The following is a 27,178-nucleotide window of genomic DNA, read 5'->3' on the forward strand; positions in this document are numbered from 1 at the left end:
TTTTAATATTCCTCTCTGTGGTGACTGCGGAGAATTAGGCAGGCTGCCCGCAGCTTGCCTTGACCCAGGAGGGGTTAAGTGCGCTACCCACCACTCAGCCTTCCCCAAACCCGGGGGACAATCCTGCACGGTGTGGAGCCCAGTCAAAGCAGGGTCTCACTTTATTGGAAAAGGGAAGTGTATACACAGCTGAGGTACAGAGCGGATGGTACAGAGTGGATGAGCGGATTCGGGCAAGGGGTGGGGTGTTGTGATGCAAAAGGGCCTTAACAACTCCTATTGTACCACCTTAATGATCCTTAGGCAGAAGCGCCCTGGGGCTGGGGGGTTTGCTACCAGGGAATTGAAACTTAAAGACAGGTTTTCAAATTCGAGGCAGGCTCAGGAAGTTCCTCTAGGCCTCTGGGGATTCAGCTTCCCCCACACCTCTCTTGCAAGGCGCTTGGAGATCATGGACCCCGCCGTTGGGGGACTTTGTAATGCAGGGTCACACGGAGGACACCTGACTTACGCAGGGGCTTTGTGCCTTGTCACATGGCAGCTTCACCTCCCACCAGATGTTCTCGCCCCTACACCAAACCAGAATCTAATCAAACGTCTCTGCTTCCTACCAGCCTGCAAGGAGGCAATCTTTGCAATCAAACACGGGGGAAGTATTCCTGGGTAGATGATGTAGAATTTATTTTTAGTAAACAGATGGCAAGATTTGAAAAGAAGAAGAAGGGGGAACTGTTGTACATTAAGAGACTGAAGAAATGTTGCAACCACATGGAACAAGGGTATCTTGATTGGATCCTGACTCAAATGAAACAAGTGTTAGGGAGCAGGCATTGCGAGGCCAGCATCCCATGTGGGTGCCAGTTTGAGCCCCAGTTGTTCTATTTCTGATCTAGCTCCCCACTAATGCACATGAGAAAGCAGCAAAAGATGGTCCAAGGACTTGGGCCCCTGTCACCCACGTGGAAGGCCCAGATGGAGTTCTAGGCTCCTGACTTCAGTCTGGCCCAGCCCCGGGCAGTGAACCCGCAGGTGGAAGATAACCTACCCTCCCACCATGACTCTGCCTTTCAAAATAAATAAATCTTTAAAAAATGAAAAGAAACAAGCATTAAAAGTATATTGATCAATGATAGTTTTTTTTTGTTTGCTTTTTTAAGAGCTCTCATCTTTATGAATGCCTACTGGCTACAGAAAGACTAGTTTACGTGAGGCTACTGCAAACGTGGATTATCATTCACTCGTTCATTCGCTGGACAGCATGAGCCCGTACGGAACCCGCCTCAGGAAGCAGGCTCTGGGTTGCAGGTTTCAGTGTGTGGTGGCTGTGCAGCTGGTCCCCTGGTGTGTAGAGGGAGGTGGGCCCAGACATTACACAGAGAAATTACACATATGACACGCATGCATGTAAGTAACGCATTGCTATTGTAACCAAGTGCTACGGGTGGTCAGGAAAGGCTATGGATCTGCCCCAGATGCCTGGAAGCCCCGGGGAACTTATAAAGAGCTGGCATTTCTTTCGTACCATTCTGGGAAGCCCAAGATCAACATGCTGCATCCTCACCTTCAACCTCTTTTATAAGGTCAGGAACTCTGCTCATGAGAATCGCCTCCAAAGGTCTCACCACTTAATACACAAGTCCCCCCCCCCCCCCCCCCCGTTTTGCTTTTGGCAGTTACTGCTACTCCTGGTCAGCCCTGGGCTGTCTGTCACAGCATGTGTGGCCCCGCCAAGGTCAGGCACAGACCCCTGCGGGCTGCACCACAGGGCTGGCTTTCACTCAGACCACGATGGCATCACAACACACATCCTTTGGGGGCTGGCCCTGAACTCCCATCACGCCGGCCGCAGCGGACTGCCCTGGCCTCGAGTGACCATCGATCATTTTCTGTGGCTCATCCCCAGGCAGAAGCAGCCTTCGGAAACCAGAGAAGTGGCCTGTGAGAGGCAGCACAGCGTATGCACTCCGGGGCCCGACGGCCTGCTCTCCGATCCCGGCTCAGTCACAGCTGGCTGTGTGACCCTGGGCGAGTTGCCCGATCTCCCTGTGTTTTGTTTTCCTCATCTCTCCGCTGAGCCTGCTGACCACCTTGAGTTCCCGCGGCCGTGGTGCCGCTCGTGTGGGTTACTGTTTGCCAAGCCTTAGAACGGTGCCCGGCCCTCCGTGAGCGCTACAGGAGAATTCTGTGACACATATAAACATGCAGATTGCTGAACTTCTTGGTACCTTGGGGCTCTCGCTAGTAATGCAAAGTTGAGAAACATCTCTTTTGCGGGTGTGCTTCGAGAAGGAATCAGCTGGGCAGGCGGCAGATCGGAGGGGCAACTACTCTCCGATAAACGGAAGCACACAGCCCTGTTGGTTAAAGCGCGCGCTGACCACAGGCAGACTATGTCAAGGGCAGACGCGGACCGGTGGGCGTGCTCAGCGGCCTTTGCACTCATTGCTACGACTGCAGTCTTCCTTTTAAGCCAAGTTCTCTGCTCATGAAATTCACTAGGCCTAGTCCACTGTCTGCCTCCCTGGTTCAGCCATCACTAAACCTTGCTGATAGTAAAGAGACAAAAATCAAGATTTACCAAATACAAGATAGGGACAAAATACTGATTTCACCAAAAAGCTGGGATTAGAATCTCTTTATAAAATATTTTGTCTGGGGGCCGGTGCCATGGCTCACTTGGCTAATCCTCCACCTGCAGCACTGGCACCATATGGGTGTTGGGTTCTAGTCCTGGTTGCTCTTCTTCCACTCCTCTTCCAGTCCAGCTCTCTGCTGTGGCCCGGGAGGGCAGTGGAGGATGGCCCAAGTGCTTGGGCTCCTGCACCTGCATGGCAGTCCAGGAAGAAACACCTGGATCCTGGCTTCAGATCGGTATAGCTCCGGCCATAGTGGCCATTTGGGGGGTAAACCAACGGAAAAAGGAAGACCTTTCTCTCTGTCTCTCTCTCTCTCTGTCTAACTCTATCTGTCAAATAAAAAAAAAAAGTTTTAAAAAAATTTTGTCATCATCTCATTGTAAAAGAAACACGTTCATTATGGAAAATCTGAAATGAAAGGTAAACCAATATTAGAAAATAAAAATTATTTTTTAAAGATTTATGTATTTACTTGAAAGTCAGAGTTACACAGAGAGCAAAGGAGAGGCAGGGAGATAGAGAGAGAGGTCTTCCATCTGCTGGTTAACTCCCCAGATGACCACAACGGCTGGAGCTGCACCAATCCAAAGCCAGGAGCCAGGAGATTCTTCTGGGTCTCCCATGGGGGGACAGGGGCCCAAGGACTTGGGCCAACTTCCACTGCTTTCCCAGGCCATAGTAGAGAGCTGGATGGGAAGAGGAGCAGCTGGGACTCACACTGGCACCCATATGGGATGCCGGCACTGCCGGTCCTGAAAACAAAAAATATTTTATAGTCCTACAGCCCACATAATCCCTCATTAATACTGAGTCAAGGGCCAGTGCTGTGGCGCAGTGGGTTAAAGCTCCTGGCTCCTGGCTTCAGTCTGGCCCAGCCATAACCGTTGCAGCCATCTGGGGAGTGAACCAGCAGATGGAAGACCTTTCTCTCTCTCTCTGCCTCTTCTTTGTTCTCTCTGTAACTCTGCCTTCCAAATAAACAAATAATTATTTAAAAAAGAAACAAACAAAAAAGGTGGTTTTCCATTTTTGCAGTGATAAACCATGCTTGAGGAGTGATTCATTCCTAGAGGTACAATGGCTGGGTCCAACACTATGCAAGCATTTTAGGGTTCTCATTCCTGTTGCCACCATTCCTATTTCTCACACGACTAAAAAATATTCCCTTGGATATTCACAGATGTGAGACACCTGCATCTCAAACCTGTATGTCACTATCAGAGCCCAGACCCCATGCATTCACCAGGATTACAAAGGTACTTACTAAGCAAATGGGGGGAGAGGTGACGTCAGTAATTTGTTTTGTTCCAGGCTTTTCCAAGAGCTGTTCAGCATCACACGAAGATCCTATTGCCAACAGCAATGCTGCTAGTGGGCTCTGACTCACCGATTTCACAACTCAACCCAGTCTACACTCGCAGCTGTTCCAGTCACGGTGATTCTATGTTTAGGCACAAGCCACCCATTACTTCATTTGTAGCTCTAGTGTAGTCATATTCAAACGCACATATTAGTTTATAACAAATTACTTTTAAGTTACAGCCTTTTGAAAAATCTAAAAATGAACTGTGTAGGTAGCTTACATTATCTGCAGGTTTCACTTCAGGATTGTATAGAAGGGGGCATGTGGGGAGGACTGTGAGGGTTCTTGCAGCTCACTAGTGACCTCTGCTGGTGCACTTGAGCTTTCATTCAGGCAACGAAGGCTCCCTTTCAGTTTGTTGGCTCTAACATTGGGTAAGGAAATGACCTTTCTAAAGAAGGCTCAGAGCACAAAATTCCTTAAGTTGCCCTTGACCATCTTTCCCATCTGTTGCCACCTGGATTCCACCAAGGCCACCCAGGTGCCATCCCCTAAAGGGAACTGTGGTCATTTCTGTGTGCGGGGATGCCTTTGACCAGGTCTAGTCTCTTGCTGTATGGGGGCCAAGCAGGGGAGATGGAGGCAATGCAGGGAGCTAAGGGAGAGAATGCCAGATGAATACATCTGTTCATACCGAGAAAACAAAATAAAAAACACCCCTGGTCTACCTGTGCCTTTCTCAAACCCAGGAGAATTCAACTTGAGCGCCACCTGCAGGTCGTATTAAAATGCAGTTTGTCAGTTTCACTTGTACCCCTCCCCCAAACTTGATAATATTGAAGGGCCAAATTCATCCATTCTTCCACCAGATATTTTGGGAGTGCCTATCTTAGGATTTGGAGGGGGAAAAACAAAGACTAAACAATACCTTGTAGAGATTTGGATCATTTTGCAAGAACTGGTGCCAAAAAGCAACATATTGATTCAATCAATTGGTATCTTAAGTTCTATGGAAAGACTCTAGGACTCAAAGGTTTCAAGAATCTTTTCAGTGCTTCAAAAATCAAACAGCTGTAGAAACTATACAGGAACAATACTCAGTTCTGCGTGACACTAACACTTAAGGAGCACATACTCAATGGTTCTCAAAATCCTGTCTTAGATAAGAAGCATCTACATAAATTGGAACACTTGGTAGAAAAGCAAATTCCCAGACCCCAGCCCAGACCTCCTAAATGAGAAAGTGTGGGAGTGACAACATGCAATTTTACTTAAAAAAAAAAAAAAAGAAAACTCTCCCTGGTGTCAGCGCTGTGCTATAGTGGGTAAAGCCTCTGCCTGTGATGCTGGCATCCCGTGTGGATGGTGGTTCCAATCCCAGCTGCTCCACTTCCAATCCAGCTTCCTGCTGATGTGCTTAGAAAGCAGCAGAGGATGGCCCAAGTACTTGAGCCCCTGTACCATGTGGGAGACCCAGAAGAAGCTTCTGGCTTCAGTCTGGCCCAGCCCTGGCCATTGTGGCCATTTTGGGAATAAATCAGCAGATGGAAGATTTCTCTCTCTCTCTCTCTCTCTAACTCTGCCTTTCAAATAAAAATAAAAATAAATCTAAAAGAACCCATCTCCCAGCAATTTGGATACCAAGTTTGAGGGCCATTGGTATACTTAATAAAAAAGGACAAGTCTACCAGCTGACATCCTAATAATAGAACCCCCCCCCTTTTTTTTTTTGCAGCTGATGGATAATCCAAGCAGGCAGTACTCTGAGAAGTTTTTTAAAATATCTGTTCTGAGGCCAGCGCTGTGGCATAGAGGGTAAAGCTGCTGTCTGCAGTGCCAGCATCCCATATGGACGCTGGTTTGAGTCCCAGCTGCTCCACTTCTGATCCAGCTCTCTGCTATGGCCTGGGAAAGCAGTAGAAGATGGCCCAAGTCCTTGGGCCCCTGCACCTGCATGGGAGACCCAGAGGAAGCTCTTGGCTTCTGGCTTTGGATCGGCTCAGCTCCAGCTGTTGCAGCCATCTAGGGAGTAAACCAGCGGATGGAAGACCTGTCTCTCTCTCTCTCTCTCTGCCTCTGTGTAACTCTGCCTTTCAAATAAATAAATAAATAAATAAATAAATAAATAAATAAATCTTTTAAAAAATCTGTTCTGCAATTGCACAGAAATTCTACCGTGTGACCTTCTAACATGAGTACAGGTGGTCACTGACTTGATGGTACAAAGGCAACAGGCATCTAGTAGAAGCCACGTGTCAATTTAAAATATTTGATCTTTTCCTAGCCCAGCACTATGTAATAGGTTACTTTCTTCTGATGCTGGGTAGTGTCAGCAAGCCTTGGCCCCAGCCAACCACACAATCACAGGGGTAAACCAAGGAATACTCCACAGTGTACTGCATTGTTAAGCTATGTTGTTCAATAGGTTAGGTTTATTAAACGCACTTTATTTTTATTTTAAGTAGAGCAGCTGGGACTTGAACCAGGGCCCATATGGGATGTTGGCACTGCAGGCAAAGGCTTTACCCACTACACCACAGTGCCAGCCCCTCACTTTTCTTTTTATTTTTTAAAGATTTATCTATTTATTTGAAAGTCAGAGTTACACAGAGAGAGGAGGAGAGGCAGAGAGAGAGAAAGAAAGGTCTTCAATCTGCTGGTTCATTCTCCAGATGGCTGCAATGGCCAGAGCTGTGCCGATCTGAAGCCAGGAGCCAGGAGCCTTTCCCCTGCACGCAGGTGCAGGGGCCCACGGACTTGGGCCATCTTCCACTGCTTTCCAGGCCATAGTAGAGAGCCGGATGGGAAGTGGAGCCAGAACTAGAACAGACTCCCCATATGGGATGCCAGCACCACAGGTGGTGGCTTTACCTGCTTCGCCATAGCACTGGCACCTCTCCACCCCCCCCCCCTTTTTTTTTTTAAGATTTAAACACTTTCAATTTAGGATGCTTTCAACTTATAATGGGTTTATCAGAATATTATCCATTGTGTGTTGAGGAGCATCTGTGGTAGGAAAAACATATTTGCCTTATAATTACATAACTCCACCCAGTGGCATTCGAGTCTGAGCAGTGGGAAAATCATATGTGATATGTAATTATAGGTAAAGCCCACTGGGTGGCATTATTGTCTGAGTTCTAGGAAAAACATTGACTGCAATTATATGAACATCATTCTGGGTGGTACTCTAACCTGAGTAACAGGGAAAACTTATCTGATATGCAATTGCAGACAAATTCCATTGGGTGTCATTGTAACTACAGCTCTAAGTAAAATGTGTATTTGTACACGAAAACTATACTTTAACATGTTTGACAGGGGAAACATCTGCAGCCTAACTTAAAAAAAATATTCTGAAATTACATGAGAAATCACAGAATTACAGCCCAATACAAGAAATAGACAAGAACCCAGATGTACAATTACATAAAATTCCTCATGATGGCAGTATAACACAAGCAAATAAAAGTGGTCCTTACTCAAAAAAACATCAGGTGTGAAAAGTCTAACACAAAAAATAGAAACATTGTGGCTGCGATTACAGAAAGTGTCCACAGGATGACAGACCAACACAAACAATAGAAAAAGTCATTGAGGCGGTTATAAAAAACTTCCAAAGGATGGCACTCTAATATAAGAAATGAAAAAATTTACCATATTTCTATAGAATTTAAGTAGAAACTATATTATTTAAGATTAATTTATTTGGGCCGGTGCTATGGCTCAATAGGCTAATCCTCCACCTGCGGCACCGGCACCCTGGGTTCTAGTCCCAGTCGGGGTGCCAGATTCTGTCCCGGTTGCTCCTCCTCTTCCAGGTCAGCTCTCTGCTGTAACCCGGGAGTGCAGTGGAGGATGGCCCAAGTGCTTGGGCCCTGCACCCGCATGGGAGACCAGGAGAAGCACCTGGCTCGTCTTCAGACCAGCGCGGTGCGCCGGCCGCAGTGCGCCGGCCGCAGCGTGCCAGCTGCAGTGGCCATTGGGGGGTGAACCAATGGAAAAAGGAAGACCTTTCTCTCCGTCTCTCTCTCTCACTGTCCACTCTGCCTGTCAAAAAAAAAAAAAAATAAGAGTAATTTATTTGAAAAGCAGAGTTACACAGAGGCAGAGAGAGAGAGATCAATGTTCCATCTGCTGGTTCACTCCCCAGATGGCCACAACACCCAGAGCTGGGGTGATCCAAAGCCAGGAGCCAGGAACTTCTTCTGGGTCTCCCACGCAGGTGCAGGGGCCCAAGGACTTGGGCCATCTTCCACTGCTTTCCCAGGCCATAGCAGAGAGCTGGATGGGAAATGGAACATCCGGGACTCAAACCGGCACCCATATGGGATGCTGGCACTGCAAGCGGTAGCTTTACTGGCTACACCATAGCACTGTTCCCAAAACAATATTATTAAAAAATATATGGTGGTAACATTACAGAATATATTTAGTTAACAAGCTAAAGTGTAAATTAAAATTTAGTGTATGTCTTTCCAATGCTTTGATGTTGTAATTATAGTGCTTATTGCGTTCAATGAATTTTTTTTGTATATTCTTCTAACCACTAGCAGATCTTGGGATTTTTCAACCTCCCCAGCTTCTACTACAGTAGCTAAACATATAGGAATTCAATAAATATTTGTTAAATAAATTTTAAAAATGAATGAATAAAAATCTGTGAGGTCACGGAATAGCAGAAAATAAGAACAGAATAAAAACCTAGGGGTTTTGAATTCGAATGCCAAGGTTTCCTCTTTCTGCAGTTGGATAGATAGAGCGAAATGTATAGGGGAATGTGATTGAGGTGGAATTATCAATGTTAGTGAATTGAAAGACAAAAACAGCAAAGTTCATTTAAAAAGAAGGAGTTCAGGAAGAAAACTAGGTTCGATTGTTTCAACAGCCAGTATTTCAGCAACTTGGTTGTTTTGGAACTTGTTTGAATCAAATGGATTGATCACCTAGGGGGACCCCCGAAAGCTGTCCGTAGGGTCCCCTGAGGATTCATCCCAGCAGTGAGCTCTCAGCTCTGCCCAGGGCTGGGTGGAGCCAGCAGTCATGGACGAAGGGAATCAAGGCCTTGTGATTTGCAGTCCAGAGTTCACTTAGGAAACCCGGAAGAAGCCAAGCTTGCTTTCTGTTCCACTCCCGCCCTCTCCAGCCCCAACCCAGGCTCTCTTTCTGATCCTACTCAGCTGCCTTCTCCTTAAGACACCCTGGAGGGGCCAATGCTGGGGGCAGCGGATTAAAAGCCTGGCCTGCAGCATCCCATATGGCTGCTGGTTTGAGTCCCAGTTGCTCCTCTTTCGTTCCAGCTCTCTGCTAATGCGCCTGGGAAAGCAGTGGAAGATGGCCCAAGTGCTTGGGTTCCTGCACCCACTTGGGCGACCCCAAAGAAGCTCCTGGCTTCAGATCAGCTCCATTCTGGCCGTTTGGGGAGTGAGCCAGCAGATGGAAGACCTCTGTCTCTCTCTACCTCTCTCTATAACTCTTTTAAATTAAAAAAAAAAAAATCTTAAAAAAAAAATCCCCTGGAACCATAATCCTATGCCCTCCCCCATCAAAATCTGTGCCCCACAGGCACAGAGCTGTCTCTAAATCAGTCGAATCTTCTGTTCAACCGGCCGCTCCCCCTGACTACCCTGACGTTCAGTGGGTTTCAGTCATCAGCTACTTAGGGATTCTTCAAGAAAGCATCTGGGTAACTCCCCAGCCTGTGGGCTGCACTGCCTACACAGCTGGGAAGTCCAGGGTCATTTGGCTTTGATGCCCCCGAAGCTATAAAATGCCCTACTTCCTGACTGTTAGCCTCTTTACAAAGAAAATTGGACGTCCCTGGTGTCCCTGGCATTCTTAGTCTCTGTCACTAGTCACTGCTTCATTCCCTGGAGTTTTCACTTGAGGCAGCCTCTAGAGCTCTGCCAAGTCCAAGTGCGCACCACTCACGCCTCTCCTCACCCACAGCTGGCTCACGTGACCTACACTGCAAGGCTCATGCATGCTTCGCACCGAGCTGTACAATCTTCTTCCAAATGGGACCGCTTCTGTTAGCAGCCCCACCTCCCCTGCCTAGTGAGCCACCATTGCCCCTCTGTCACCTGCACTTCTGCCAAGGTCAAGGAGCCCGCCTGCCCGCTCCACTCTTGTTCTACTCTGATCCAGTCCCCACACGGCAGTCAAGGGTCTCTCCCAAAAGCAAAAAACAGATCCTCCCCTGCCCAACACCTTCCGGCGCTTTCACAGAGTAAAACCCAAATGTCTTACCAAGGTCTATTAAGGTAACAGCTGATGGAGCCCTCACGGCCCCCTCTTTGCTTGTCTTCTGTTTGCTCTAGTCCAGCCAGCTCTTGCCAGAGATGCCCCTTTCTCAGTATTCTCAACAGCTAAAGGCAGCCTCTCCTGGCCACTAGCAACTCCCTTCCACGTGCCCCTACTTATCTGCCCCATGGAATTACCCTGTGTACACATATGTGTCTGTGTGTGTCAGGCGCCCCTCACTACAATGGCTACGATTCCTTTATAGTAGACATTAAAAATTTTTAAATTTATTTGTAAAGCAGAGAGATGGGGGAGGGGGAGAAGAGGAAGAGAGAGAGCAAGAGCAAGAGATCTTTCATCTGTTGGCTCACTCCCCAAATACCACAACAGCTCCAGCTGGGCTGGTCCAAAGCCAGGAGCCAGGAGCTTCTTCTTGGTCTCCCACATGGGTGCAAGGGGCCCAACTACCTGGGCCATCTTCCGCTGCTTTCCCAGGTGCATTAGCAGGGAGATGGATCAGAAGTGGAGCAGCTGGGACTTGAACCGGTGCTCCCATACAGGATGTGGGCATTGCAAGTGGCAGCTTGATCTACTGCACCCCAACTCAGGTCCCAAGAGTAGATCTCTTAAGCGTGTTGTTCATTTGCATATTCCTAAAGTCTAAGACTGTGCTAAACACACAGCAGGTGCTCAATAAGTAGGTGTTGATGCAATGTTCTCCACTCAGGCTAATCTTGTATGTCAAAGTTCTCAGGGAACCTTGCGTCTGTTGCATCTACTTACAGATTAATCACTAGAAGGTACAGGGCTTAGCACATCATTGATATCAAACATTCCAGGAGTTCTGGTTATCTCCTGTTCATCATCCACTGTGAGGACACATGCAAAATGAATGCCCCAAGAAGCCGGCCTGGTGGCAGCTTTTGAAGCCCTAAACCCTTAGAAAGGTCATAGGTGATTTTGAAAGGGGAAATGTTGCCTTTGCATCTTGGAACCTCTTTTTTTTTTTTTCTTTTTGACAGGCAGAGTAGATAGTGAGAGAGGGAGAGACAGAGAGAAAGGTCTTCCTTTTTGCCATTGGTTCACCCTCCAATGGCCGCTGCGGCCGGCGCATCTCGCGGATCCGAAGCCAGGAGCCAGGTGCTTCTCCTGGTCTCCCATGCGGGTGCAGGGCCCAAGCATTTGGGCCATCCTCCACTGCCTTCCCGGGCCATAGCAGAGAGCTGGCCTGGAAGAGGGGCAACCGGGATAGAATCCGGTGCCCCAACCGGGGCTAGAACCCGGTGTGCCGGCGCCGCAAGGCAGAGGATTAGCCTGTTAAGCCACAGCGCCGGCCTGCATCTTGGAACCTCTTATCCGCTGTTCTTTCACACAGGGAGGAAGCGGCCTGATCTTCTAGAATAAATATTGCTTCGGAGTAAATGTTGCCATGAGGGGCAGGCATTTGGCATAATGGTTGAGCTACCACTTGGGATGTCCACATCCCACGTCTGAGTATCTGGGGTCAAGTTCCAGTTCTTGCTCTGGACCCCAGCTCCCTGCTAATAGAGAACCTGGGAGGCAGAGGTCATGGCTCAAGTACTTCACTTCCTGCTACTTATGTGGCAGGTAGGATTGAGTTCCTAGCTCCCAGCTTCAGCCCAGCCCTGGCTGTTGTGGGTATTTGGGGAGTGAAATGGCAGATGAGAGGTATCACGCCTCCCTCTCTCTCTCAAATATATTTTTTAGAAATAAAAAAATGTTGACATCACATAGGTTTCTTCAAGATAAAAAAAATCACACATAATCTGAAGCCAATTTTGTTCACTCATACTTTACTTAGTGGTCATTAACTGATACATTTTATGATTTCAGGTTCTCTGAGACCCACAGTTCCTAACTGTGAGGAATTCTGGTTCCTGTGAGGTGTGCAGCAGTGTGTAGGATGCTATGAGTACCGGCATCCAGTGTTAGTCTTTGGGTGATTTAGTTTTGCAATTTTTTAAAAAACACAAATATGTTATTAATAACAAAATGATATGTACTGGAAATACTGCTTTGTAATTCTTGCTTAGTTGTGACTCTGAACTATGTCCATGTCCTTAAATATTATTCTAAAACATAATCTTTAATAGCTACATAATATTTTGTTGTATGCACATACCATTATTCATTTAATCATTTTCCTATCAGAAAATATTGATATTTTTCTAATTCCATTACTCTTAATGCTTTGATAAAACATGAACAATTTGCACTAAGTTTTGGTACAACTACGAATATTTTCAAAGAGTTTGTGGAAAGTAGAAATAAAATATAAGTTTATTTTGTTGAAAAAGCTTTGATTGCTGTATAGTATTCTATAGAGTACATATCCCATAATTTCTTTATCCAGTCTACTGTTGATGGGCATTTGGGTTGGTTCCAGGTCTTAGCTATTGTGAATTGGGCTGCAATAAACATTAAGGTGCAGACTGCTTTTTTGTTTGCCAATTTAATTTCCTTTGGGTAAATTCCAAGGAGTGGGATGGCTGGGTTGTATGGTAGGGTTATATTCAGGTTTCTGAGGAATCTCCAGACTGACTTTCATAGTGGCTTAACCAGTTTGCATCCCCACCAACAGTGGGTTAGTGTCCCTTTTTCCCCACATCCTCTCCAGCATCTATTGTTGGTAGATTTCTGAATGTGAGCCATTCTAACTGGGGTGAGGTAAAACTTCATTGTCGTTTTGATTTGCATTTCTCTGATTGCTAGTGATCTTGAACATTTTTTCATGTGTCTGTTGGCCATTTGGATTTCCTCTTTTGAAAAATGTCTATTGAGGTCCTTGGTCCATCTCTTGAGTGGGTTGTTTGTTTTGTTGTTGTGAAGTTTCTTGATTTCTTTGTAGATTCTGGTTATCAACCCTTTATCTGTAGCATAGCTTGCAAATATTTTTTCCCATTCTTTTGGTTGCCTATTCACTTTCCTGACTGTTTCTTTTGAAGTAAAGAAACTTCTCAATTTGATGCAATCCCAAATGTTAATTTTGGCTTTGACTGCCTGTGCTTCTGGGGTATTTTCCAAGAAGTCTTTGCCTGTACCTATATCTTGCAGGGTTTCTCCAATGCTCTCTAATAATTTGATGGTTTCAGGTCGTAGATTTAGGTCTTTAATCCATGTTGAGTGAATTTTTGTGTAAGGTGAAAGGTAGGGGTCTTGCTTCATGCTTCTGCACGTGGAAATCCAATTTTCCCAGCACCATTTATTGAATAGACTGTCCTTATTCCAGGGATTGGTTTTGGATCTTTGATCAAATATAAGTTGGCTGTAGATGTTTGGATTGATTTCTGGTGTTTCTATTCTGTTCCATTGGTCTATCCATCTGTGTCATTTGCAACAAGATGGAGGAATCTGGAAAACATCATGCTGAGTGAATTAAGCCAGTCCCAAAGAGACAAATATCATTTGTTTTCCCTGATTGGCGACAACTAACTGAGCACCAAAGGGAAAACCTGTTGAAGTGAAATGGACACTATAAGAAACAATGACCTGATCAGCTCTTGACCTGACTGTTGATGTACAACGTAATACTTTATCCTTTTTAGTATTTTTTGTTGTTGTTGTTCTAGTACTAGTGGTTGAACTCTGTAATTAACACACAATTGTTCTTAGGTGTTTAAATTTTAACTGAAAAGTGATCCCTGTTAAATATACGAGTGGGAAAAAGACAGGGAGGAGATGTACAATTTGGGACATGCTCAATAAGACTTGCCCCTAATGGTGGAGTTAGAAACGTGCCAGGGGATTCCAGTACAATCCCATCAAGGTGGCATGTACCAATGCCATCTCACTAGTCCAAGTGATCAATTTCAGTTCACAATTGATCACTCTGATAGGTCTAAGAGTCAAAGGGATCACACAAATAAGACTAGTGTCTGCTAATACTAACTGATAGAATCATAAAGAGAAAAAACGATCCAACATGGGAAGCGGGATACACAGCAGACTCATAGAATGGCAGATGTCCTAAATAGCACTCTGGCCTCAGAATCAGCCCTTAAGGCATTCGGATCTGGCTGAAGAGCCCATGAGAGTATTGTAGGCATGGAAAGCCAAGTGACCCTGAAAAAAAAAAAAAAACAAAGAAGACCTAAATGAAAGATCTCTGCGAGTGAGATCCCAGTGGAAAGAACAGGGCCATCAAAGAAGGAGGTACTTTTCTCTGAAGGGAGGAGAGAACTTCCACTTTGACTATGACACTATCGGAATAAGATCAAAGTCGGCGAACCCTAAAGGCTTCCATAGCCTTGGCAACTCATGACTAGAGCCTAGGGAGATTACTGACACCATAAACAAGAGTGTCAAATTGTTAAGTCAACAACAGGAGTCATTGTGTACTTATGTCTCATGTGGGATCTGTCCTTAATGTGTTGTTCAATGTGTAGTGATGCTATAACTAGTACTAAAACAGTATTTTTACACTTTGTGTGTCTGTGTGGGTGCAAACTGATGAAATCTTTACTTAGCATATACTGAATTGATCTTCTGTATATAAAGATAATTGAAAATGAAAAAAAAAAACAAACCTGGTGTTAAATTGGAAATTGCATAAAAAATTAATTTTTAAAAAATATCATGTAGGATCTCTGTCTTTAATGTGCTGTACACTGTTATTTAATGCTATTACTAGTACTCCAACAGTATTTTTTCACTTTGTGTTGCTATGTGGGGGCAAACTTGAAATCCTTACTTAATATATACTAAACTGATCTTCTGTATATAAAGAGAATTGAAAATGAATCTTGATGTGAATGGAAGGGGAGAGGGAGCGGGAAAGGGGAGGGTTGTGGGTGGGAGGGAAATTGTGTGTGGGGGGAACCATTATAATCCATGAGCTGTACTTTGGAAATTTATATTCATTAAATAAAAGTTAGTTTTTTTTAAAATTTTTGACAGGCAGAGTGGACACTAGAGGGAGACAGAGAGAAAGGTCTTCCTTTTTGCCATTGGTTCACCCTCCAATGGCTGCTGTGGTAGGCGCGGTGCGGCCGGCGCACTGCGCTGTTCTGATGGCAGGAGCCAGGTGCTTATCCTGGTCTCCCATGGGGTGCAGGGCCCAAGCACTTGGGCCATCCTCCACTGCACTCCCTGGCCACAGCAGAGAGCTGGCCTGGAAGAGGGGCAACCGGGACAGGATCGGTGCCCCGACCGGGACTAGAACCCGGTGTGCCGGCGCCGCAAGGCGGAGGATTAGCCTGTTAAGCCACGGCGCTGGCCACATTAAATAAAAGTTTAAAAAAAAGATTTGAAATCCATCCATATAAGGGATCTCCCAAAAGTTCAAGGAAAATGTACATTATGAAGAAAATGTGCATGGATTGAAATTCTTTGTACTAAAATAAACTTATCTTTTAGTTGCATTTTTTTCCATGAATTTTTGAAGTGCCCTCATTATCCTAGAAGTCAAACTCCTGTGCCAAAAGTTATCTGTCAAGGCTTGAATGTCTCTTTGCAGAAACAGCTAACTGTGGGGCTGGTGCTGTGGCCTGGTGGCTAAAGCCGCCACCTGCCGTGCTAGCATCCCATGTGGGCACAGGTTCGAGTCCTGGCTATTCCACTGCCCATCCAGCTCCCTGCTAATGCACTTGGAAAAGCAGCAGAAGATGGCCCAAGTGCTTGGACCCCTGCATCCATGTGGGAGACCTGGATAAAGCTCTTGGCTTCAATCTGGCCCAGCCCTGGCTGTTGTAGCCATTTGGGGAGTGAAACAGAGGATAGAAGATCTCTGTCACTCTCTCTCTGCCTCTCCCTCTCTGTAACTCAACCTTTCAAATAAATAAATAAATCTTAAAAAAAAAAAGAACAGCTAACCCTGCAAACCTCATGGGACGCTGCAGTTGCAGTCCTAGGGCTCCTGCAGCAGGAGAGTAAGATTTGAGGGCAAATTATTTGGGAGAAGCACCAGTCAGGGAACAGGCAAGTGAGAGAGGAAAGGGGACGGAGCCCAGATGCCGTGAGGAGCAGGAGCAGGAGGAGCAGGTTACCTCAGTGGCCAATGGGGGCTCCACCCCTCTGGGGCCAAATGGGAAGTGTGCAGAGCACAGAGGCGGAGTCGTCCCACCTGAGGGGAAAGGAAGCTGGCCTTGACCCTCCATTCGTCCCTGCTCCTCGGGTAACTGCCTGCTATTGGCCTTCCTAACTGGCTGCGGGACAAAGTCCCTTGGCTGGGTTGCATCAGGAGCCTGCCAGAAGAAGCTGGCCATGGTCATGGGCATGGTGAGGTCAGGGGTGTTCCTGTGGGTGTGCAATGTGGGCCACATGGGCCCTGTAGTGAGCGCACAGAAGGTGCCCACTCAGTGTGTTTCAGATGAGCTCACGGTCCTTGCAGCTTTTCCCCCTCTAGGTGGAAGAGTCGTGCCTCTTTAGAGCAGGAGGGGAGCTGAGGCTTCATGCAAGCCATACTTCCCACTTTGCAAATGGGAAGCGGTCCAGGGAACCCAAGAACTCCTCGTGCTTCCCTGAGGGCTCATGGGCTGCATCATCTGGCTGCTGACAAGTAGTGAACCTTGCACTTCTGCGCCTTGGCTGCCAGGGTTACTCAAACACTCCCAAAGCCTATGGGTTCTGAGCTTTGAACTTGCTGTTTCCTTCTACATAGAGATGTCTCCCACCTCTCATTGTTCATACCATGGCTCCAATGTCACTTTCGCTTGGAGGCTACACCGGCTTATGGTTAACTAAGCAGATAACTTAGGTGCAGACAGACACCGTCCATCCACATGAAAGACCGGACCGGATGGCCATGTGTATGGATGCTAAAATAGGGCTGTCAAATGTCAGGAAATGGGCAGGTGATGTGGCTAGAAGGAAACGAAGCAAGGGCAGGTGCAGAGGTTGGCTTCATTTGGGCTGCATACCTGAGCACCACCTGCTTCCACTCCCTAAAGCCTACTGCCCACCGTCCCATCCTCTTCTGAGGCCCAGAGGGCCGATCTGCACGGGCCACATCAACCACCCTCCTTGTTCTCTGGCTAATTGCTGGATCCAACCAGTGGGTGACACCAGCAAGAGAAGGGAGCCCAGTGTCACCCCCCTGCTCCTCTCTGTGGAATCCTGAAATACTTGTGCAATGTCACAGAACAGCCCTTTGTTCAACTTGTCTCAACTCACGCAGTTTGCATGTTCCATCTATTTCCAGCCGGGACTATGACTGATACAATTATCTCACACATTTAAGACTCACGTATTCAACTTGGCATCTATTTTCAAAACTTGAAATGACATTAGGCAGAGACTCCTGTCTTGCTCCCCTTTTCCCTTCTTGAAGGTTGGGTTTTCTCCACCTCCTCATCCTTGTGATCTCCAAGACAACTCCACTCCAACGGATGTGCCGAACGCGGCGCCTGAATGCCAGAGCAGCAGGCGTGGGAGACTGCTGGCTAATCTTGTGGGGGAACTGCAGCTGTGAAACATCAGGAGCCCTTACTTTGAAAAACCTAGCGATGGCCTTCGGGTGAGAGCCTGTTTGTCTCCAAGGGTGTTAGCTATCAGGAACGGGTTTTGTATAAAAGGACAGGACTTCTTTCCCTCCAGCCTTTCTCTCTTGTTCCTGTCTTCCATCCCCAAGAACAGCAGTTTTTGATGAAACCTGGTATTGCAGCTCATGCAAATTATGCTACAGGACATGGTTAGCATTAGAAAAATAAGAGTGGACTTGGCTTATTACGCTCCACTTTAAGAAATATACATGCTTTCCTCCCACGACATCACAGGGCAGGGGGAGTGGACAGGATTTCCACACCCTGATAAGCTTGGGTACTCCCAGGTATTCCTACGCTAGTCAGCTCTTCATGACTGTAGCTAGATACCTGGCGCCAGCCAGTTATGAAGGAAGATGGGTCATTTCAGCTCATGGTTTTGCAGGTGCACAGTCCAAGACTGAGCAGCCGTGGTGGCATCTGACAAAGGCAGAGGAAGATCACATAGCAAGTCAGAAAGCAGGAGAGACAGAAAACACACTTGTCTATGTCCACGTGCTCTCTCTTTATAAAGTTATCACTTTCCAATCATGCAGGCTCTACCACAGCCACCTAATCCAATCTAACCACTTCCCAAAGGTCTCTCTATTGACACATTCAAACTCTAGCAGTTCCTAATGGCCTCTCCACTGTGGGAGAGAGGTAGAGACAGAGAGAGATTTTCCATCCGCTGGTTCACTCCCCAAATTGCCACAATGGCTAGAGCTGGGCCAATCCAAAGCCAGGAGCCAAGAGCTGCATCTGGGTCTCCCACATGGGCACAGGGGCCCAAGCACTTTGGCCATCTTCCACTGCTTTCCCAGGCCATTAGCAGGGAGCTGGATCAGAAGTGGAGCAGCCAGGACTTGACCTGGTGCCCATAAGGGATGCTGGCACTGCAGGCAGCACTTTATGTGCTAAGCCACAATGCTGTCCCATATGTTTGCAGTTTAAAAAATATTTATTTATTTGAAAGACAGAGTGACTGATAGGGATGGAGGGAGGGGCAGAGAGAGAGAGCAGGAGAATGAGAGAAATCTTTCATCCACTGGTTCACTCCCCAAATTCCCAAAACATCCAAGGCTAGGCCAATCTAAAACCAGGAGCCAGAAACTCCATGTGGGTGTCCACTGCAGGTGGTACAGCCCAAGTATGGGTCACCCTCTGCTGCTTTCCCAGATACATTAGCAGGAAGTGAGTGTTGAAGCAGAGCAGCCAGGACTCAAAGCAGCACTCTAATACAGAATTCCAATGTTGCAAGCAGCAGCTTAACTGGCTGAACTACAATGCTGGACCCTAGATGTGTTTGCTCGAATGGAATGGTGCAGAAATTTCTCTCAACTGCTCTCCCCAAATGGATAGCCAGTTATCTTAGTGCTATTCATTGAAAGCTATGCTTTCCCCTCTGATTTGAACCACCACTGATTTTATTTACTTAATCTCTAAATATACTTGGGTCTATTTATTAGGGGGTTTGTATTCATTTCTATTGTTCTATCATTTTTGATGTCAATACTGTACTGTTTCTAATTATCATAGCTATTGTAGGGACTCAGCTTGACATGACAGAAACCAGTTTGGATGTAACCACCACCTTGCCCTCTAGGGTAAACAAAGTCATAAGATCATCAGCGGGGCTTGTTTTGCTGGGCCGGACTCTAGAATGTCTCTTATCTAAGGCCTAGAATGTTAATGTTTCTTGAGAAAGGCCAGGTGCCATAATCTACCCTGGGTTGCCTTTGTCTAGCTTAACATGTAAACCCCTTGGGGCTGGTGTCATAGCAGCAGGTTAAGCTACCATCTACAATGCCTACATGCCATATGAGCACTTGTTTGAGTCCCAGCTGCTCCACTTCCCATTCAGCTCCCTGCTGATGCGCCTGGGAAAGCAGCAGCAGATGTTCCAAGTGTTTGGGCCCGGGTCATCCATGTGGAAGACCTGGAAGAAACTCTTGGCTCCTGACTTCTGCCTGGCCAGCCCTGGTTGTTGTAACCATCTGGGGACTGAATCAGCAGATGGAAGATCAATCTCTCTCTGTCTCTCTAACTGAATTTCAAATAAATAAATACATCTTTTAAAAAAACATAAACCGCTTACTACTGACTGGGGGTGTGGAGATCCATTGTCTTACAGCTGCCCAAGGCCACACTTCTGTGGATAAATCCCCACAATAAATCTTCTATCTCATAGCATGTTCTCTCTCTGGCAGCCAGTTCTCATACACTGGATTTTTTCAACAGCTATATAGCAAGTTCTTGTCTCTTGTAGGGGAAGATATTCCTTCATTGTTCTTTAGAAGATTTTCATGGCTACTCCTGTATATTTTTGTTTCAGCAGCTGGTGTAACACAATGGTTTCAAACATGGGCCCCTGGGCCAACTTCTTGGGTTGTACATGGGTACTTCAAGAAGTACAGTGAGTGAAACTACTGCTTGGGATCCCTGCATCCTCTATCAGAGTGCCTCCACTTCCAATCCAGCTTCCTGCTAAAGCACCTGGGAGGCATCAGTTGATGGCTCAAGTACTTGGGTCCCTGCTGCCTATGGAGGAGATTCACGTGGAGTACTTGGCTCCTGGCTTCAGCCTGGCTCAGTCCCGGCTATTTTGAGCATTTGGGGAATGAACCAGCACAGGGAAGGTCTTTCTACCTGTTGTTCTGCTTTTCAAATAAATTTAAAAATGAATAAACATTTAAAAAAGAAGCTTATGGCAAAAAAGTTTGAAACACATGCAAAGGGTTTTCCTATCATGCATTCTCAGTGAACTTTTTTGAAGACCCCCTGCATGCTCTTTGCACTTCCATTTGTATTTCTTTTCTTTTTCTTGGCTTATGTTTTTCTAATGCCTTGTCTGAGATAATTGGTTACTGGTGGACAGTTATTGACTGTGTATGACAAATACTATTGATTGCCTCTTGCTTCAGCCATTTTGTATTTCTTCTTTGATTGTATTCCAAGAAGGATATTAATTTCAGCCAATCATGATAATTCCATTCTGCTTCCCACTGACTGATTTAGTAGTGGTCATATGATGTGATTTTGTCTAATGAGATGTGAGGGAACTCTCTAGGGACTTCTGGGAAATTTATCCTGACATTTAAGAGAAGATGGGAGGAAGACATCTCTCTTTTTTCCCAATTCTAACCTTTGGACACCAAAGGCCCAAGTTTAGCTATAGGCTTGGTTCCCTGCATGGTGCTATTGGGAAGTAGCAGAACCTTTAGAAAGTGGAGCCCAGCAGAAGTTCTGCAGGTCTCCTCAGAAGGGAGTTCTCATGAAAGGGTTCTTAGAAAAGTCTGAGTTGAGCCCAGCTCCTCTGCTTCCTGGCTCACCATGTGATCCTTTCTCCACATGGGCTCTGCCATTGCCATCTCCCATCCTTACCAGGCACTAAAGCAATGGAGCCACACAATCTTGGAATTGAACTTCTAAAACAGTGAGCTAAATAAACCTTCTCTCTGTATAAAGTTACCCTTTCTCAGGTATTTGGTTGCAGTAATTAAGATCCGACTAATACAGGCACTGTTGTACAAAGAATTCTCAAAGTGAAGGGAACATGAAGTGGGTAGTAGGACCTTAGTTACAAACTACGTGAACAGGTACAGAAATCAGACCTGTCATTGTCATGAATTTTTCTTCCTTATTTTGTTGAGAGAGAGAGTGAGTGAGTGAGTGTGTGTGTGTGTGTGTGTATGTCTTGGGAATAAAGTAGAAATAGATAATTGCTGCCTAGGCCTGCCCTAGACTGACCAAGATGGTAAGAAGTCCTTCTGCAGAGGCCTGTTTCAACCTCAACTTCATGCCAAACTGCTCAAAGGTCCTTGCTGTTGGAACTGTTTGAAATACTCAATACAGAGTAACCCACAGAGGACAGCCCACCCCAGAAGACCTTACTTCTGTCTGCCCTAGCTTGAGGATTTGTAAGTCCTAAAAACTCATCAACTTTCACATTATGGTTGTGTCATTGAAATCTCACATACAGCCTGGCTCGTGATGGCAAGGACATTCCAAAGGAACCCAAGCAGGTGGACCCCTACTTGTGCCCTTTGTCTGGGCTGCTGGAAGTGAATGGGAAGAAGAGTTACCAGCTAAGAGGAAAAAAAAACCTTCAAATAATTTCATTCACAAGAGTGTACATATATAAAATATCTTTGCTTTATTCCTTCTCTTATCTCCTTACCCCATAACATAAGATGTATTGATTTTATATCATGGTACATACATATTACTAACTTTATATCCTAGTATTTAAGTTATAGAATATTATGGAAAAAGTAAATAAATGTCAGACTTTACCTCTTATTCTGAGGAAAGGATGAATTGGTTTTCAGTTGTACACAGGTTGATTGTATCTCCTTGTTATTTGGAGATTAAATATGATTTGGGATTAAGATGGTAGGGCAGGGAGGGAGCTTGCTGCTCGAGTCTAGAAGATAGTTTAAAGAAAGTGGAAAGAGTGCAGTCTTAGGGAAGAGTTCGGGAGAAAACAGCAGAGGAAACTCTATGTAAGTTGGAGTAACACAGTAGACCTACGTGGAGGGCGGAGACGTGCACAACCCAGGACCCCAGCAGCCGAGAGCCTCTACACTAGCGTTGGAGAGCAAGGTGAGACCAGATTGCAGCAGCCTAAGCCACTGGCAAAAAAGCTGCAGGAAGAGCCTAGAGGGAATCCGGCTTGGAGCCCCGTGGGGGATAGTGTACTTGCCAAACTAGAGGAGAAAAAAAACAAAGGGGGAGCACGTTTTCTCTCTCCCCAATCATCCTGCAAAAATATCCTGTAACAAGCTGACAGAGAGCAGGCACCATTTTGGACATGTGTAACAGCTGCACCAGCTTGTGTCTGCACCCAGCAACCAGACTCCTGAGTCTGATGGGGAGAATAGACAGGGGACTGGGTGCTCCTGACTATGGGGAGCTTGTGAAAACACTGAGGCTGCATGGGAGGACTCACAGTGTGGCTGGGACTTTGGGCAGTCGTGGTGGAAGGTCCACGCCATCAGGGCTCCCTGGTTACCTGGTGAGTGACATTGCTGGGGAATCTGAGCTTATACTGAGGACTGCACAGATCCTTTGTGTGGTCCTTGTGGCATAGCAGACGAATAATGTACCTACTGGGGCTAGTACCCACTGGTCTCCCTTGAGGAGAGGAGCTCAGCTCAGTCTGTGCCAATAGAAAAGAAGAAACCTCCCCTCTGATAAAAAGGAGATTTACCAAGCCAAATCTGGGTGTGCCACCTCAGACATGCCCTTCACCGTGGAGCACTGAACAGAGATCCCTGGCCACACCTACCACTTGGTATTCCCTGAAGGCAGACACTCTACTAATCCAATCATAGTCCAAAGATAAAAGCTGTCACAGCAGAAAAATCAAAGAAACCAAAGAGTATCCAGACAAATGCCAAATAACAAATGCACCAATCCAAGAAACAAGAACAAAGAAGACAACATGACACTCCTAAAAGAACAAAACACCTCAATACTAGATTGTGAAGATGGTAAAATTGAAGAAATGCCTGAAATGGAGTTAAAAAATTGATCATAAGACTACTTAGAAGTAATCAGAAGCAAATGCACAAACTAATAAAATTCATACATGACATGAAAGAAAATTTCTCCCATGAAATTGAGATCTTAAAGAGAAAGCAAAATGAAATCTTGGAAATGAAGAATTCAATAGAACAAATGAAAAATACAGTGAAAAACCTTAACGGAATCAGTGAGCAGAGTAAAGAATATCTAACTTAGAAGACAAAGCATAGGGCCGGCACCGCGGCTCACTAGGCTAATCCTCTGCCTTGCGGCGCCGGCATACCGGGTTCTAGTCCCGGTCGGGGCACCGATTCTGTCCCGGTTGCCCCTCTTCCAGGCCAGCTCTCTGCTGTGGCCAGGGAGTGCAGTGGAGGATGGCCCAAGTGCTTGGGCCCTGCACCCCATGGGAGACCAGGATAAGCACCTGGCTCCTGCCATCGGAACAGCGTGGTGCGCTGGCCGCAGCGCGCCTACCGCGGTGGCCATTGGAGGGTGAACCAACGGCAAAAGGAAGACCTTTCTCTCTGTCTCTCTCTCACTGTTCACTCTGCCTGTCAAAAATTAAAAAAAAAAAAAAAGAAGACAAAGCATAGGAAATTATACAGTCAGACCAAACACAACAAGAAGAAATTAGAAAATTAAAAACACTGTTGGGAATCTACAGGATACTATCAAACGACCCAACATATCAGCTATAGGAGTTCCTGAAGGTGTGGAAAGAGAGAACAGATTAGAAAGCCTTTTTAGTGAAATAATTACAGAAAGTTTGCCCAATTTGGAGAAAGAAAGGGGCATCCAAGTACAGAAAGCACATAGAACTCCTAACAGACATAACCAGAAAAGATTTTCACCATGACACATTGTAATCAAATTCTCCACAGTAAAACATAAAGAAAAGATTCTAAAATGTGCATGAGAAAATGCCAGATTACTTTCAGAGTCTCTCCAATTAGACTCACAGTGGACTTCTCATCAGAAACCCCACAGGTTAGGAGAGAATGGCAAGATATAGCCCAAGCCTTAAGAGAAAAAAATGTCAACCCAGAGTACTATATGCTGCAAAGCTCTCATTTATGAACAAAGGTAAAATAAAGACCTTCCATGACAAAGAGAAACTCAAAGAATTTGTCACCACTCGTCCAGCACTGCAGAAGATGCTTAAGGATGTGCTGCATGCAGAAACACAGAAACATGGTTATCACTATGGAAGAAAGTAAAGGAAGGAAAGCTCCCAGTAAAAGTACAAAGGAAATCCAAAGTAAAAAATAAGAATATTTATGGAAAAATGGCAGGGCAAAGTCATTACTTATCAAGAGTCACCTTGAATGTAAATGGCCTTAACTCTCCAGTTAAAAGACACAGACTGTCTAAATGGATTAAAAAACAAAGCCCATCTTTTTGCTGCCTACAACAAACACATCTCACCAACAAAGACGCACACAGACTGAAGGTGAAAGGATGAAAAATATGTATTCCATGCTAATAGATACCAAAAAAGAACAGGTGTAGCCATCCTAACATTCCAGACAAAATAGACTTTAACACAAAAACTGTTAAAAGAGACAAAGAATGACACTATGTAATGACTAACAGATCAATTCAATAGGAAGATGTCACTATTATAAACATATATGCACCTAATTACAGGGCACCTGGCTATTTAAAAGGAATGTTAAGGGATCTAAAGGGAGACATAGACTTGAATACAATAGTAATGGGGATTTCAGTACCCCACTTTCAGCAATGGACAGGTCAATCAGACAGAAAATCAGCAAGGAAACAATAGAGTTAATCGACATTACAGACCAAATGGACCTAACAGATATCTACAGAACTTTTAATTCTACAGTTGCAGAATACACATCATTCTCACCTGTGCATGCAACATTCTCTAGGATTGAACACATACTAGGCCATAAAACAAATCTTAGCAAATTCAAAAAAATCGAAATCATATCATGCTTCTTCTCAGACCACAACAAAATGAAGCTGGAAATCAGCAACTCAGGAATCCCTAGAGCATATGCAAACACATGGAGGCTGAACAAAATGCTCCTGAATGAACAATGGGTCATAAAAGAAATCGAAAGAGAAATCAAAAATTTCTGGAAACAAATGAAGATGACAATACAACATATCAAAACTTAATAGAATACAGCAAAAGCAATGTTAAGAAGAAAGTTTATAGCAAATGGTGCTTACATCAAGAAATTGGAAAGGCACCAAATGAGCTATCAATGCATCTCAAGGATCCAGAAAAACTATAGCAAAACAAACCCAAAAGTAGTAGGAGAAAAGAAATATTTAAAATTAGAGAAGAAATAACAAAATTGAAACAAAAAATGCAAAAGATCAGCAAAATGAAGAGCTGTTTTTTTTGAAAATATAAACAGAATTGACACACCATTGGCACAAATAACCAAAAAAAAAAAAAAGGAGAGAGAAGACCCAAATCAATAAAATTAGAGATGAAAAAGGAAATGTAATAACATACATCACAGAAATAAAAAAAGAATCATCAGAAATTACTACTAAGATCTGTATGCCAACAAACTGGGACACTTAGAAGAAATGGATAGATTCCTGGACACATGCAACCAACCTAAAGTGAACCATGAAGACATAGAAAATCTAAACAGACTCATTACCAAGATGGAAACTGAAATGGTAATAAAGGCCTTCCCAACAAAGAAAAGCCCAGGACCAGATAGATTCATTGCTGAATCCTACCAGACATTTACAGAAGAACTAACTCCACTTCTTCTCAAATTATTCAAAGCAATTGAAAGGGAGGGAATCCTCTCAAATTCTTTCTATGAAGCCAGCCTCACCTTAACTCCTAAACCTGAAAAAGATACAACATAGAAAGAGAACTACAGACCAATTTCTCTGATGAACATAGACGTAAAAATCCTCAACAAAATTCTGGCCTATCGAATCCGACAACACATCAGAAAGATCATCCACCCAGACCAAGTGGGATTTATCCCTGGTATGCAGGGATGGTTCAACATTCACAAATCAACGTGATACACCACATTAACAAATTGAAGAAAACCATCTGATTATCTCAATAGATGCAGAGAAAGCATTTGATAAAATACAGCATCTTTTCATGATGAAAACTCTAAGCAAATTGGGTATAGAAGGAACATTCCTCAATACAATCAAAGCAATTTATGAAAAACCCACAGCCAACATCCTATTGAATGGGGAAAAGTTGGAAGCATTTCCACTGAGATCTGGTACCAGACAGGGATGCCTACTCTCACCATTGATACTCAGTATAGTACTGGAAGTTTTAGCCAGAGCCATTAGGCAAGAAAAAGAAATCAAAGGGATTCAAATTGGGAAAGAGGAAGTCAAACTATCCCTATTTGCAGATGGCATTATTCTATATATAGGGGATCCAAAAGACTCCACCAAGAGACTACTGGAACTCATAGAAGAGTTTGGTAAAGTAGCAGGGTATAAAATCAACACACAAAAATCAACAGCCTTTGTATATACAGACAATACTGCAGCTGAAAAAGAACTTCTAAGATCAATCCCATTCACAATAGCTACAAAAAAAAATCAAATACCTTGGAATAAATTTAACCAAGGGTATCAAAGATCTCTACGATGAGAATCACAAAACATTAATGAAATAGAAGAAGATACAAAAAATGGGAAATGCAAGACATTGGCACAGGGAAAGAGTTCTTGGAAAAGACCCCAGAGGCATAGGCAGTCAAAGCCAAAATCAACAAATGGAATTACATCAAGTTGAGAAGCTTCTGTACAGCAAAAGAAATAGGAAAGTGAAGAGGCAACCAACAGAATGTGAGAAACTATTTGTAAACAATGCAACTGATAAAGGATTAATAACCAGAATATATAAAGAGATCAAGAAACTCCACAAGAACAAAACAAACAATCCAGTTAAGAAATGGGCTGAGGACTTAAACAGACATTTTTCAAAAGAGAAAATCCAAATGGCCAAGAGA

The sequence above is a fragment of the Lepus europaeus genome, chromosome X (genome assembly GCF_033115175.1).
Source record: "Lepus europaeus isolate LE1 chromosome X, mLepTim1.pri, whole genome shotgun sequence".
In the NCBI taxonomy this organism is placed as follows: domain Eukaryota; kingdom Metazoa; phylum Chordata; class Mammalia; order Lagomorpha; family Leporidae; genus Lepus; species Lepus europaeus.